The following is a 14,952-nucleotide window of genomic DNA, read 5'->3' on the forward strand; positions in this document are numbered from 1 at the left end:
AAACTGGAACACCTAAAATATCTAGTAGAATGGAATTAAGTAATTCTAAGCTCTAATATAATACAATGTAGCATTTAATTATTTTTAAATTAATATGTAGAGACATGGAAATATGCTTATAACATAAAACTAAACAAAAAAGAATAAACATTATAACCCCAATTTTGAAAGGATATATGTCAAGATTATCCCTGTAATTATTAACAGATAGGATTAGGAGAAACTTTTATTTCCTATTTATATATTTTATAAATATATGTATGTTTCCCATAATATTATATGATTTATATAAGCATAACAAAATGACAATGGTACAAATAGAATATAAAATTTGTATTTATAGCTACAGTCTCTTCTGAGCCCAAGAACTTCTTTGACAAGTGGCTGCTGGATATACTGCATTACATATTATTTTCTTGATAGCTCAAGCTCCATATATTCCTCAAATTTACTACTCTTCCATAATTTCATAATCTTATTTATTTTAGTACTATCTGCTTAGTCACCCAAGATAGAAATTTAAATTTGTATTTATCTCTTTTTCTTTCATTGTCCAAAAATAATTAGTTCCAAAGTCTAGTTTATTATTTTTCCTAAATGGTTCTTGAGTGTATCTTTTTCCTAAATCAAGGACATCTATAGAAAAAGGCTTCAAATTCTTAGCCTGTTATATAAAGTTCATAAAAAAATAAATGAGCTTAAATTTTTGGAGAGTCCAACTCAGCCATATGCTCTGGCTACCCCAAACTTTCCACCATTTCCTAAGTAAGAAATGCTATTCCCTTTAAAACTTCAACTTGCTATATAAAATAACAAAAGTGCCTCCTCTTCTCTGAATTCTCCTTTTAGTCTTCTTGGGTCAGTTAATTGAGGCATTTTTATTGTTCCTCAAACTACTTTTGAAGAACTGTGTATAGAATTGTAATTTACTTTCCGTAAGTTCTCTTTACTAGATTGTGTTCTCCTTTTCAGAAAGGACCATCCTTTGAATTTTAGATTTGAATCTTTTTCCTGTCCCCAATATTAAAAGATGATGAAATATATGGAAGGTATTTATTTATGTATTTACTGTATGACATTATTTTAATGGTTACTCTGTGTTATGCTTCTAAATTCAAAAATTTTCTATTGCCCAATTGATAAGTACATCTATTTCACATGAGTCTTACTTCATACAACTTAGAATTTATACTGATGTCATTTAATAGTCAGGAGAGCAGCCCATCTTTAAGAATACTTTATATTATCAAGATAATTATAGTGACTTTGGTAAGGAAAACTATCTTTGCTGAAAATCTACTAAGTTCCAGGATTATGCCAAATACTTTAGATATTTAATTTTGTTTAATTCCTTACTTAAAAATGAAAAAACTGAAGCCCAGGATATTTAAATAACTTTGATAAGATCTCATAGCCAATAACCATTAGATTAGGTATTTTCTGAGTTCAGTCAAAAATTGTTACAGAAACAAGAAATAATAATACTATAGAATTTAAATTATCTTGATATTTATAGGAAATATCATTCAATTAAATAGTAAATATTTTGCTTGGTTCTGAATTGTCTTGTTTCCCTTGTGTATCTGCAACTGATAAGATATTTGACAAGGTATCTCAAGACATCCTTAGGGATAATACCAAGAAATACAGGCTAGATATTAATATAATTAAGGAGAAAATAAAATGTTTATATTGTGACACTAAGAGGCTGTTAATGGATTGATCCCAATCTGTTACCACTTTATTAATTATTTGAATAAAGAATTAGCATAATTATCACATTTGCAGATAAAATTGTAGATGTGACAAAAACACTGGAGGAGAGAAGCAGGGTAAAATAATACATAGAGAGATTAGAGACTGTACTAAATCTTTAGAAATTGCATTTAAAAGGAATTAATATAAATTCTTGGTTTTGTTTCCAAAAATCTGAGTAGCATATTAGGAAAAGATAACTGAATAGCCAACAGAGGTGGAGAAAATAGAATAAAAGAAAAGATTTGTTGTTGTCCTTTAATTATCAACTCAAGGCAAATCAGTAGGCAATGTGGCTCCCTCAGACTAGAAAACAAAATCAAAGGAGGGGAAAAGAGAATTCCTGCCTGAACTATTTGTAAGGAAATCATTTCCACTAATGAATGCAGAGTCTTCCATATTTTAGCAGTTAGCAGCAAATGAGGGTCTTCAGGTGGGGCAGGGCATCTGATAAAACAGACATTATAACATTGACAATACATGTTGCCTTTTTGTCAGAATTCAGCGCCTTAATAGAGTATCCAATATAAAGTTGGGTGCTAGGTGCATTGTTCACCTCCAGTGAAGCAAGGATAAAACCATCTTGCATGTGTACTACAAAATTGAGCCTGGTTGGAATTTTCAGAGATTTTACCAAACACTAAGAAAAAACAAAAGAGAAATTATCAGAGACATCAAGAAATATAGAAATCATTTCCCTTACAAGACTTGAGTTCAAATCTCAAACTCTGCCTCAGTCTACAGGTTGTCTCAAAGGAAAGATGAGCCTTCTACCCAGAGCTTTGTAGGCACAGAACCAAAGTTATCTCTAGCTCTTAGCTTGCCTGCTTTTGGAGAATGCCACCTTTTGATTCATTTTCCAGGAACCATTTGCCCAAATATCTTGTTCTCTTTGCAAATCCTAGTCTTCTATAATTTAGTTCGGCATTTAGGACTAAGAACCATGAATCTTCCATAATAAAATCTGATGTGTTCTACAATTTAAAAGCCTGTTAGATTTAAGTTTGCTGAACTCGAGTTAACTGAAAGTTTTCGAAGCTAATTTGATCAACAAATCACGTATCTGTGTTGTATATGTGTACAGCACCTATTAATTTCCCATAGGAGATAGTTTTTTTCCCAATATTACTGTAATCAAAGAAGTATATAGTCAGATTTTACACGTAAACATGTAACAAGCAGGTCATTCCCTTCAGAAAATAAAGTTTCTGGGATCCCTGGGTGGCGCAGCGGTTTGGCACCTGCCTTTGGCCCAGGGCGCGATCCTGGAGACCCAGGATCAAATCCCACGTTGGGCTCCCGGTGCATGGAGCCTGCTTCTCCCTCTGCCTGTGTCTCTGCCTCTCTCTCTCTCTCTGTGACTATCATAAATAAACAAAACTTAAAAAAAAAAAAAGTTTCTAGAACTAGATGGGCCTTGCTTTATATATTCAAACACATAGTATTACACATCTTCTGGCAGTTGCCCTCCTAGTCACCAGGAGAACTAAGTGATACTACTCCAAGACATAATTAATCAAAAATCATTTGGACAAGTAGCACTCTTTGACATAACCCAGGTATCTTGAAAATATTTATTTGAATGACTTGGACAATGTATATATAGCTATCTATACCCTGAGGCCAATGTATATGACTTTAATGTTTGTCCCTTTTAGTTTGCTGACTATGTACTGTTTTTTCTTTTGCAACTATTTTAAAGTTTTTTAAAAACTATTACAGTAAACTGTGGCACCTGGGTGGCTTAGTCAGTTAAGTGTTCAACTCATGAGTTTGGCCCAGGTCATGATCTCAGGGTCTTGATATTGAGCCCCAGTGTCAGTCTCCCCAGTGAGTGAGGAGTCGAATTCCTCTCTTTCGTTCTCCCTCTCTTTCTCTCTCTCTCTCAAGTAAATAAATAAATAAATCTTCTTTTTATTTATTTTTTTTAAATCTTCTTTTTAAAGTATGACAGTAAACTATAAAGTTGTATGATTAGCTTAATTAAGATGGCTTCTATAATGAGAAATTTAAGCTTATTTCTTTTACCTTAAGCAACATCACTATATTGTCATTCTGAAAGGGAAAAAAATAGTTCTTATCAGTTCTGTAGTAGTATTTTTTAAAGCTTTTGCTACCAATTCTCATGGAACTTAGTTGGACAATTTATTGAATTCACTGACAGACATTTTTTAAACACAGTTCTAAGTAATTACTGTTTGACTCTTGCCTTTTGGAGTAGTTTGACCATGGAATATTTAAAAAGGTGGTATTGGGCACCTGGGTGGCTCAGTGGTTGAGCATCTGCCTTTGGCTCAGATCATGATCCTTGGATCGAGTTCCGTGTGAGGCTCCCTGTTCAGTGGGGAGTCTGCTTCTCCCCCCTACCCCTCCCCACTTGTGATCTCTCTCTTGCTCCCTCTCAAATAAATAGATAAAATCTTAAAGAACAAAACAAAACTCCTTAAACCCTGAAGTTGTGCCCTTTGACCTACCCCAGTCATGTGAGAATATGACTTCTGCTCTAATATGACAATAACATTTTTTAATAAATCTATAAACATTTAAAATTAACATTAAGTCCTAAAATCAAAATAGCTGAACATTCTAAATACCATCCAGTCTTAGTTTATATCTTGTGTCATATTTATTTGGCCAAGGCCAGGATCCTCCATTGTCCATAGTTCTCTTGATACATTGCTTAGGTACTGAAATGAAATACAAGGACTTAGTGTGCCTTTACTTAGCTTGCTAGTAAGAAATACGACTAATGTCATCTGGGCCCTTGCCTATTCCAGCATAACCATAAAAATCACTTAGAAGGAAAGAAATAATAAGATTATGGGGGAAGATCCAAAAGTAAATGAAAAAAAAATTACCTAATGGAATATCTGGGAAGCAATTGTTATATTACATTCATTATCACCAGAAAGACATTCAGTATCACCAGAATCTGTTCTAGAATAAACCCCCTCCCCCTCAAAAAAAAAAAAAAAAAAACCAACACAAAAACAGCTTGTATATTCCAGATATTGTTTCTAGCTTTGAATGTATGATCATTATTTCAACATAAACATCTAAAAGCTGAACTATTTTATACAAAGTTATATTTATAAAACTCATGAATTTTTCTCCAAAGAACATCCCAAATAAATGACTACAACCAGGTGTTGTAGAACATTTTCTTTTTTTTCTTTTTTTTAAAGATTTTATTTATTTATTCATGAGAGACATAGAGAGAGGGGCAGAGACATAGGCAGAGCGAGAAGCAGGCTCCCCATGGGGGGGCCTGATGTGGGACTCAATCCAGGACCCTGGGATCATGACCTGAGGCAAAGGCTGATGCTCAACCACTGAGCCACCCAGGTGCCCCTAGAACATTTTCTCTTTAACTTATTTATTTTCTTTAAAACTATGTTTCTATTTTTAGAAAAAAGTTGATTTGAGAAATCTTGATAGCTAAGTACAACCAAAAAGATACAAAAATAAATATTATTATTAAAATGTCATAATTTGAAATAGATATTGACTGATTTTAAGATCTGTCATTATGTATGTAAGAGAACACTTAATAGATGACTTTATTTTTTTCTCAAGTGGCAGTTTTGACACAAGAATACTTAAATATTCAGGGAGTGCCTGGGTGGCTCAATTGATTAAGCAACTGCTTTCAGCTCAGGTCCTGGGATGGAGTCCCCTGGGACCGAGCCTCACATCGGTCACCCTGCTCAGCGGGGAGCCTGCTTCTCTCTCTCCCTCTGCTTGTACATGATCTCTCTCTCTCTGTGTCAAATAAATAAATAAAATCTTAAAAAATACTTATATATCCATACATGAAATGATATGCAATTAAGAAATTAAATATTCTTTCAAAAAATTTATATTTAGACCTCCAACTTATTTTGTTAAAAAAAATGCAGAGCAGTTGGATGTGTTTCTCATAAGATTGTGGTCATATAGGATAAAAAAAGCTAATAGGGCCCAATAGGAATCAGATGTCTACATTGGGATCCACTAATGCTACCTTCCAGCTAAATGGGCTAATGTAATAATCTTAGGTAAAGCACATGAATTTGAAATTCTATGTGCAAATTGTGCTCCTGAGTCATAATGGTGTTGTAAACAGGCCACAGGTTCTGAGAAAAGCCATAATTATGTAGATTTCTAGATCCCCTAAGTACTAAGCTTATAACCTTGGACAATTTCTTCTTCTTCTTATATTTAAGAATGACATATTTATGGGTTCAAAAGTTGAGAACAGTATATCAGGTATCAAGCACCTAGAAGAGTGTATAGTGAATGGATTACAAAAATTAGTTCCCATACTATTATGTGTCTAAATACTTGGGTGGTGGGTTGGCTATAGAGTTAATATGACAATCATTAAAGTTTGTGTAATACTAACAAGCAGGACAACAGCAACACTATGAGGAAGAAAAGGAGGAGGGGAAAGAGAAGAACTCATAGAACTCGTAGAAGTGAACAGTCACTGTTTTGAATAATTTTGAGTTTCTTCAAATGGTTTTCACTTACTACTTTACCTTTTGTATTACTTATGCATAATTACATTAACATGGGATTAACAAAAAACCACAGAGTAGCTGGTTTAAACAACAGATTTTTATTTTCTCATGGTTTTGGAGATTGAAAGTTCAAGAGCAAGGTGCCCACAGAATTGGTTTCTAGTGAGGCCACTCTTGGCCACTGGCTCACCACATCCTCACATGGCCTTTTCTCTGTGCACATATGGGGAGAAAGAGAACTCTTATGTCTCTCTTTCTTTTCATAAGGACAAAAGTCCTATGGGATTAAAATCTCACCCTTCTGATCTTTTTTAACATTAATTACCTTTCTACAGGCCCACTATGCAAATATAGTCACATTCAGAGGCTAGAGTTTCAATATATAAATTTGAGGAGAATGCATTTTAGTACATAACAGGGGTGGAAAGCAGGAAATGAGTGTCATAGTGAGAATTTAGTTGCTGCAAAACCAAGGAAACTCATTAGAAATCAAAGAATATAATTTCTCTAATTCACAGTCTCGTTTATCAGCCTCCTCTTTCCCCAAAAGAATATTATTTAAAGAATCGTCCCATATTGTTTTCTTTTGTTCATATTATTTTTTCAAATAATTGACCCTTAAAAACTTTTATTTTTAATTTCACTTGATGAAGAAAAATTGGGAAGCCATCAATTAAGGGATTTCTCCTTGGCTTTCCATAGCTGACACATTTACGCATATTCCTTGAGAAGTCTTAATTCTCTACCATTTCACAATTATAATTTCCATTAGTGTCTATGATTATTAAATTTATCTCCAGAAGCTGTGATGTTACCATCCTGTCAGCCAAACTCTTATTACCACATGGAAAATGTTTGATTTTAATGAAAAACCTGGACAATCATGCTGATTGCTTAGCTTGACTAGTGACAGCAATGGCTTCATACCACTTGAGTTAATGCTTTTCTGGACAAACTTTTAATTTCAAGTTGTCTGTAGGGGCTTCCTGGTTTAGGTAGCAAATATCTGGGCATAAACCGTAGGTCTACGAGACTCAGCCAGATGCACCCCACACAATGCTCTGTGGTGTTGACTGCCTAACTTTAGTCTCTGATGCTGAGGAAATTTTTTTTCTCTTCAATGAGAAAACCAATTCTGATTACTCTGACTCTCATTTTCTAGCCCTTCAAGCAACTAATAAGTTTTGTTTTTGTTTTTGACATTTGGCAGAGTTGTAGTTACTACATTAGTTCTTTATTTCTGGTCTTCTGTAGTAATGTTTAACTCAAATTTTACTGAACTTTAAAAATACATCAAACTGGACTTTATCATTAATAAACCTTAACAAGCCAAATTTATGAAATCATTTTCTTCTTTCACTATCAATCTATGTCTTTAATGAAGATAAAGTGGTCAAAATTATCAAAGTTCAAGCTGCAAGCAGCTGATTTTGTTAATATTTTTAGCACATAGATTTATGACACTCAACCCTGATGATCTTGCACCAAGAGAAAAGCTTTTTAATTTTCTCTTTAAAATCAGTACACAATTTTGCTGCCTTAAATAATTTTGAAAATAAAATTAGGATTTGCCTTATTAGAAATACGAGATTTAAAACACCTTAAAAAATATTGCGTCTTCAAAATTTTCTAGATTATTTCACTGATTGCTAATCAATCTTATGGTTATGACTGAAGATAGCTGATCACAACAAGGGATTTATTGCCTAGAAATTATACTATTGATGAACTAAAATATTAAGTTCTCCTACAATCTTAGAGGTCAGCAAACAGTGATAAGTATCTTTAGAGGCTGAGGACCTGCAGAAGGTAATTACCAAGGGGTGAGATTTGAGTCTCTTGGATTAAGTAAAATTCAAACGAGACAAAAAAGTCTTGTAAATGATTATCTATGACATAATTTTCATAGTAAAGTTATCATTGTATTTTAAAGCTCTAACACATTAGCCTATAAAACCAAGGTTTTATTTGGGATGTGTCATTGCCATCTAACTTAATTGTTTTCTTTGTATAGTATTTATCAGTTCCTGTTCTGAACCGTGCTACCTGCTGCCTTCATCTTACTCATAGGGAGCCTCATGTTGCCAGAGAGATACTAAGTAGTCCCACCCCCAGCCTTCTAGAAGGGTCTGTTAAGCATGCCAATCATTCTGTCCTGCCACCTTACTCCAGGAGCTAAAGTGTTTCTCATGTTACAATAATACTGAAGACTACTCTATACCTTTAATTTATTACATTTCAATATAGGTTTTTTCACTAAGGAAAATAGTTTTTAAAGAATTAGAGAAAGTTAATGTGCTATGAAAAAACTCTTGTTTAGTTTTTCAAATATGCCTAGTTCCAAGTTCCCATGTCCTCACTTACAAAGATGGTACTATTATTGAATTGAAACAGCTAAGTGTTTTAGATCAGGGTTCTACTTCTATCTCTTCATTTAGAAGGAAAGCAAGAAATCAAATTAAGGGCAATGTGAGTTCTACCAACTCTCATTTTGACTGTGCCTATATGACAAAAATCCAACCAGTAGATGGCACTATTTATTTCAGTGAGAAAGATACACTTTCTTTGTCATACAAATAAGCAATTAATTGCTGGATGTGAAAATAAATGAGTGGACTCCTTCACATTTTATTGTGAATATCCCCCAATTGATTTGTAGTTGAATACCACAAAAAGACAGAATCAACAGAGATTTCCTCATTTACAAATAGACAGACACACTTGCTTCTGAGACTTTGCATATTTTTCTTTTTTTTTAAGATTTATTTATTTATTCATGAGAGACAGAGAGAGAGGCACAGACACAGGCAGAGGGAGAAAGCAGGCTACATGCAGGGAGCCCGACATGGGACTCGATCCCAGGTCTCCAGGACCACACTCTAGGGTGAAGGCGGCGCTAAACCACTGAGCCACCCGGGCTGCCCTGTATATTTTTCAAATAATGATGTGAAGACATGAGAAATTTAAAAATATTAAACTGAAGATTTTGTTATATGCCTTGAAAATATAAAATATATGTATGCATATTTATACACATACAGATTTATATACATTTTTAAAAAAGATTTTATTTATTTATTCACGATAGACATAGAGAGAGAGAGAGATAGGAGACAGATGCAGAACTCGATCCTGGGACTCCAGGATCGCGCCCTGGGCTGAAGGCAGGCGCCAGACCGCTGAGCCACCCAGGGATCCCCTATATACATATTTTTAAAAATAATTCAGTCATTATACAATTTGAAATTTTTTCCCTAATGCTTCAGGCAAAATAAAAACGGTAAATACATATTTTGATGATCTCTTCGTCTCTTCATACATAAATAGTGATAGATTTAACATGAAACATGAAAATTATCATGACTTAGCTATTTTCAGAAGCAAGACAGATATCTTTGTAGAACATAAATGGAACTGAAACACAAAGTGATAAACAAGGTAGAACTTGCAGGCTCACCAGGTTTGGGGCCAGGAGCAAGCTGATGCTGCTAGAAAATTTGATACTTTGGGATAATGGAAACTAAATGGACATCTTATAGATAGAAGACAGAACCTTGTTCACTGCCTGAAACCAAAGATTTCCATTCAAGTGGAAGAGATTTCAAAAAACTGTGGTTTGCTCCTGCAACTGTGGCCTGAGGACAAGAAAGAAGGAAATCTCCTTTTTGAGGCCTGAGCCAAGTTGTCTACTGGCTCAATGGCTGGTCTGAGGTATGGTCAACATCACAGTGGCACACAAGCTCAAATTCACCAGTATTGTAATGGTTACCAGATAGAAGCAGCTATAGATTCTCTAGAGAGTAGAGGTAGGGCTAAAATGGAGATTTATAGTAATATTAGCCTGCAAATCAATATTCCTGAACACATAGGAAAAATTAGTAAATACAGCCAACACAATAAATTTCAATAATAAAACATTTATTTTTATTTAGAAGAAAAGAAAAACAGTGTTCAAAATTATAATATTTCCATACTTTAGTAAAAACATGAGCCTTAATCTTGGCAGTTAATTTGAGGGTTAAGGAGGAAAATTTTAAATGTATCTATAGCTAGACAGACCCTATTGAAACTTAAGGTTATCAAAAATAAAGAAAAAAAAAATGCTTGAAATCCACCAAAGAAGAAAGACAAATTCCCACATAAGAACCATAGTTAGACTAAAGGTAGACAGACATCTTCAGATCAGCAAAGAATGTCAGAAGATAGTAACACTTTACTATTAAAGTGCTGAAGAAAGCTAATTGTTCACCTAAGATATATTCAAGAGTTGAAGAGAGAAGGGAAAATATATTTTCAGACACAAGAAAGTTAAAAAACAAATGCTATTTCCAAGAAGGAACTACTTAAAGATATACTATAGAAAAAAGATTAAGTCCAGAAATAGGAAGCATGAAAAAACAATAAGCATAAAAATTGGTAAAATGGTTTGACAAATTTAATTAACTATTGATTATAAAATAGAAGAATAACCAATGTAGGGGCTAAAAAAGATGAAACTAAAATAGTTGTCGATAAGATTGATTTGGTGGGAGGAGGTAGGTAAAGCTAAGACCTTTAGGGGCAGCCCGGGTGGCTCAGTGGTTTAGCGCCGCCTTCAGTCCAGGGTATGATCCTGGAGACCTGGGATCGAGTCTCATGTCGGGCTCCCTGCATGGAGTCTGCTTCTCCCCCTGCCTGTGCCTGTGCCTCTCTCTTTCTCTCTGTGTCTCTCACGGAAAAAAAAAAACATCTTAAAAAAAAAAAAAAAAGCTAAGACCTTTGTTTCAGGAGGAAGATAAGGAAAAATTTTGCATACCATGGGGGAAAAAACAGGCACAAATAAAGAATAAACAGAAAAAATAAAGAAAACTTTAGAAATGCATAGTAAAGAAGAAAAGGAAAATAGAAGGAAATGACTCAGACTCAGTGACTGCCTCCAGGTAGAAAGGGAAATCTATGAAGGAAGTGAACTAAGTGCTTCATAAGCTTTTACACATTAAAAGACAAAAAGATATGAAGTAAATATGCCAGAATGTTAACGTTTGTTGAATGTGGGTGGTAGGGTCATAGGTATTACTTACATTATTCTCTGTATTTTCTGAATGACTAGAGTATCACAAAATGTAAAATGATACCAAAGAAAAACAAAAATAAAAAAATATCATTTCACTATAAATTTATCAATTTCTTTTATTCTCAGGAATAGAAATAATAAAAGCCATATATAAAAAACCTACAGCTAACATTATACTCAATGGAGAAAATCTGAAAACTTTTCTTCTAAGATCAGGAATAAGATAAGGATGTTCACTCTCACCACTTTTATTCAACATAGTATTGGAAGTTCTAACCACAGCAATCAGAGAAGAAAAAGAAATAGGAGACATCTATATCAGTAAGGAAGAAGTTGAACTGTCACTATTTCTAGATGACATGATAATATACATAAAAAACCCTAAAAAGTCCATTAAAAAACTACTAGAAATAATAAAACAATTCAGTAAAGTTGCAGAGTATAAATTAACACCCAGAAATCAGTAGCATTTCTATATGCTAAAAGCAGAATAGCAAAAGAAAATTAAGAAAATAATTCCATTTATCATTGTACCCAAAGGAATAAAATACCTAGGAATACCCTTAATTAAAGAGGTGAAACACCTGTACTCTGAAAACTGTAAAAAATTGATGAAAGTAACTGAAGATTGTTTGGATGAACAATCCAAAAAGCAGAATCAGACCTATAAATACAGAGAAATAACTAAAGGTTGCCAGAGAGATGGGAATAGGGAAATGGGTACCATGTGTAAGGAGAGTGGGAGATACAGGTTTCCTATTATGAAATGAATCAGTGATGGAAATAAGAAGTATGGCATAGGTAATATTTGGCCTACTGTCAAAATCCATTCTTGTTTCACAGGTTTGTGCTTCATAAATATATTTTATTTTTGTTAAATCAGTAAAATTGCCAACAGCATAGGGAGTGAATGTGTGTGCTCAGTCTATCATTTTGAATCAGGGCACTGATAGTTTTTAATCTATTTATTTACTGGAGTTTGTATTTTTTCCCATCAGGTATTTCAAGTCATATTGGTATTAGAATATTTTCTGTATTTGTTTTTTACTTTGTCCAGGATGCAAACATAATTTGTTGCTATTTCTGAATATAAACAAGGTATTTCTTTCCTCCATGGGAGAATTATTGATTGATTTTATGCAAGCTGGAATTTTATAAATCTCATGTATATCAGAGCTAGACCTTGTGTGATATTGGAATCATATCCCCAACCTAGGAATAATCCCTTAATATAATTTGGTGTGCTCAGGTTCAAATTATTTTTATGTTTCAAACTAGTCATGTGTATCAGTACAAATCCTTAAATTCAGGAGAAGGCTAATTTGTCCTCTTTAGTAAAACCACCAATTTAGATGTTTTTCCAAATTCCACAATGGCTTTTATTATGTTGAGGTGTGTTCCTGAGGGCTAGAAGTCTTAAATCAAGGTATTGGCCAAGCCATGTTCCCTTTCAAGGCTGTAGGAGAGCATTTTTCCTTTCCTTTTCCTAGTTTCTGGTGGTTGCTGGCAATTTTCAGCATTCTTTGGCTGATAGACACATCATTCTAATCTCTGCCTCTGTTATCAAGTATTCTCCCTGTGTCGGTCTGTTCAAATTTATCACCTGTTATGAGGAAAACTGTAATTGGATTAGGGCCCACCCTTAATGCTGTATGACCTCATCTTAACTTGATTGCATCTGCAAAAACCCTATTTCCAAATAAGGTCACATTCACAGGTACTAGGGGCTTGGAGTTGAGCATATATTTTGGGGTGATATAATTTAAACTATGATACCTAATAATAATAACAGTAACAATATTAAAGAATCAAAAGCCTCCAGGATAATAATTATTACTAACAAAAAAGACAGATGACTTAAAAGGAAACAAAAACAAAACTGGCAATGCTCTACTCATCAATAACACTGTATGGGAGAATAAAATAATGTCTTCAAAGTAGTGAAAAGATATAGATTGAAGCAACAATACTATAAATCCCCTCCCCTAAAGAAAATTAATTGAATTTTGTCATGGGGTTCATGAGAAGGCATTTTTGTTTGTTTAATTTTCTTTTGTTTTAATTTCTTGCTGAAGATTCCACTCTTTTCCTTTCCTGTCTTTCCTACTAGAAGGCTTGCATTGAGACCTGAGACAGTAACTGTTCTATTATCATGAGGAAAAGAATGTTGTGGAAATATTGGTCTAATATTATATAGCTCTGAACCAAGTCTATCAGCCACCTACATTCAATCTTCTAGTTATGACACAAATAAATCCCTGTCTAAACTATTTTTACTTATGTATCTTACTTATAGGCAAAGATATTCCAAACTAATACATTACCATTAGATCCTTGAAATTATTATTTGAGGATTTATTCCAGCAAAAGGAAGAGATTCTAAGAAAAGATAAGACAGAGGACAAGAAATTGTAATAGTCAAAGAAATCAGACGATTTATAGTTTATGGGAGACTCCGGAGAGGAAGCAGAGGTAGGATGAGCAGGACTAGCAATGAAGTTGGTAGTGTTTCCTAGTTTCCCTCTTGATTACGCACCTTCATCCATCAGCAGAGCCCTTGCTAGAGAATAAAAGTTGCTTAGAACTGATGAAAGGCCTATGGGCAAAGCAGGATTTCCTGTACCTAGCAGTCTTGGAGTCTTCTTCTAATAATGCATCTGTTCTGAGATTAGATTTGAAATATTAATAAGGCCATTCCTCTTGAAGTTTTTGAAGCAGCCTTTACATTATTGTATCTCTTATTCTATAACTTAATTTTTAAGTTTTTTCTTTTTTAAAAAATATTTTATTTATTCATTCATTCATTCATTTATAGCAAGAGGAGTAGCAGAGGAAGAGGGGAAGAGAGAGAATCTCAAGCAGACTTCCTGCCAAGCATGGAGCCAGGCAGAGGGATCAATCCCATGATCCTGAGATCATGATCTGAGCAGAAATCAAGAGTCAGACGCTGAACTGACTGAGCCACCCAGTTGTCCCTTATGCTTTTTTCTACTTTCAGGACAAAGACCAGATACAATGATAAGATGGGGAAAGTTTGATTGAGCTTTCCTTTCCCAGTTCATGCAACTGCCTTTCTCAAACCCACTCTGCCAAGTGCCTAGAATACTCATGCTGCCATTCCCAGATATACTTAGCCTCCTGTCTTCACAATTGATTGTCCCTTGCCATTCCCTTAGTAAGCTCACTGGAGGAGAATCCTTCCAAGTGTTGGAGGATAATAATTACTTATATGATGCCTAGGTGGGCTTGTTTGCATTTTAACTAAAGATACCTGAAGTGTAAAGATCCTTGATATGCACATAATCTTTAAAAGGCATTTCAGGTACCTAGGCAGGCTATGGCAAAGAGATTTATAAAGTCAAAACCTATTTTCTTTTGCTTGGAGGGCTTTTTTTTTAATCCACAGAAACTGAGAGAAATGGATCTGAGTTCCTTTACAGGTCCTAAGGGAACTAACACTGTTCAATCTGCATTATGCAGTACTGGGAAGATACATTTCCTCCAGATGTACCCTTAATTCTAATATGAAGGATTACTACTATAAAGCTGCATATTTCATCTGTGCATGAGACTAGCTCTAGCTACTGCCCTCAGATACATGATGCAAACAATGCCAATAACTCATTTTACTATCCTCTACTT

This window comes from Canis lupus, chromosome 32 (genome assembly GCF_003254725.2).
Source record: "Canis lupus dingo isolate Sandy chromosome 32, ASM325472v2, whole genome shotgun sequence".
Classification (NCBI taxonomy): Eukaryota; Metazoa; Chordata; class Mammalia; order Carnivora; family Canidae; genus Canis; species Canis lupus.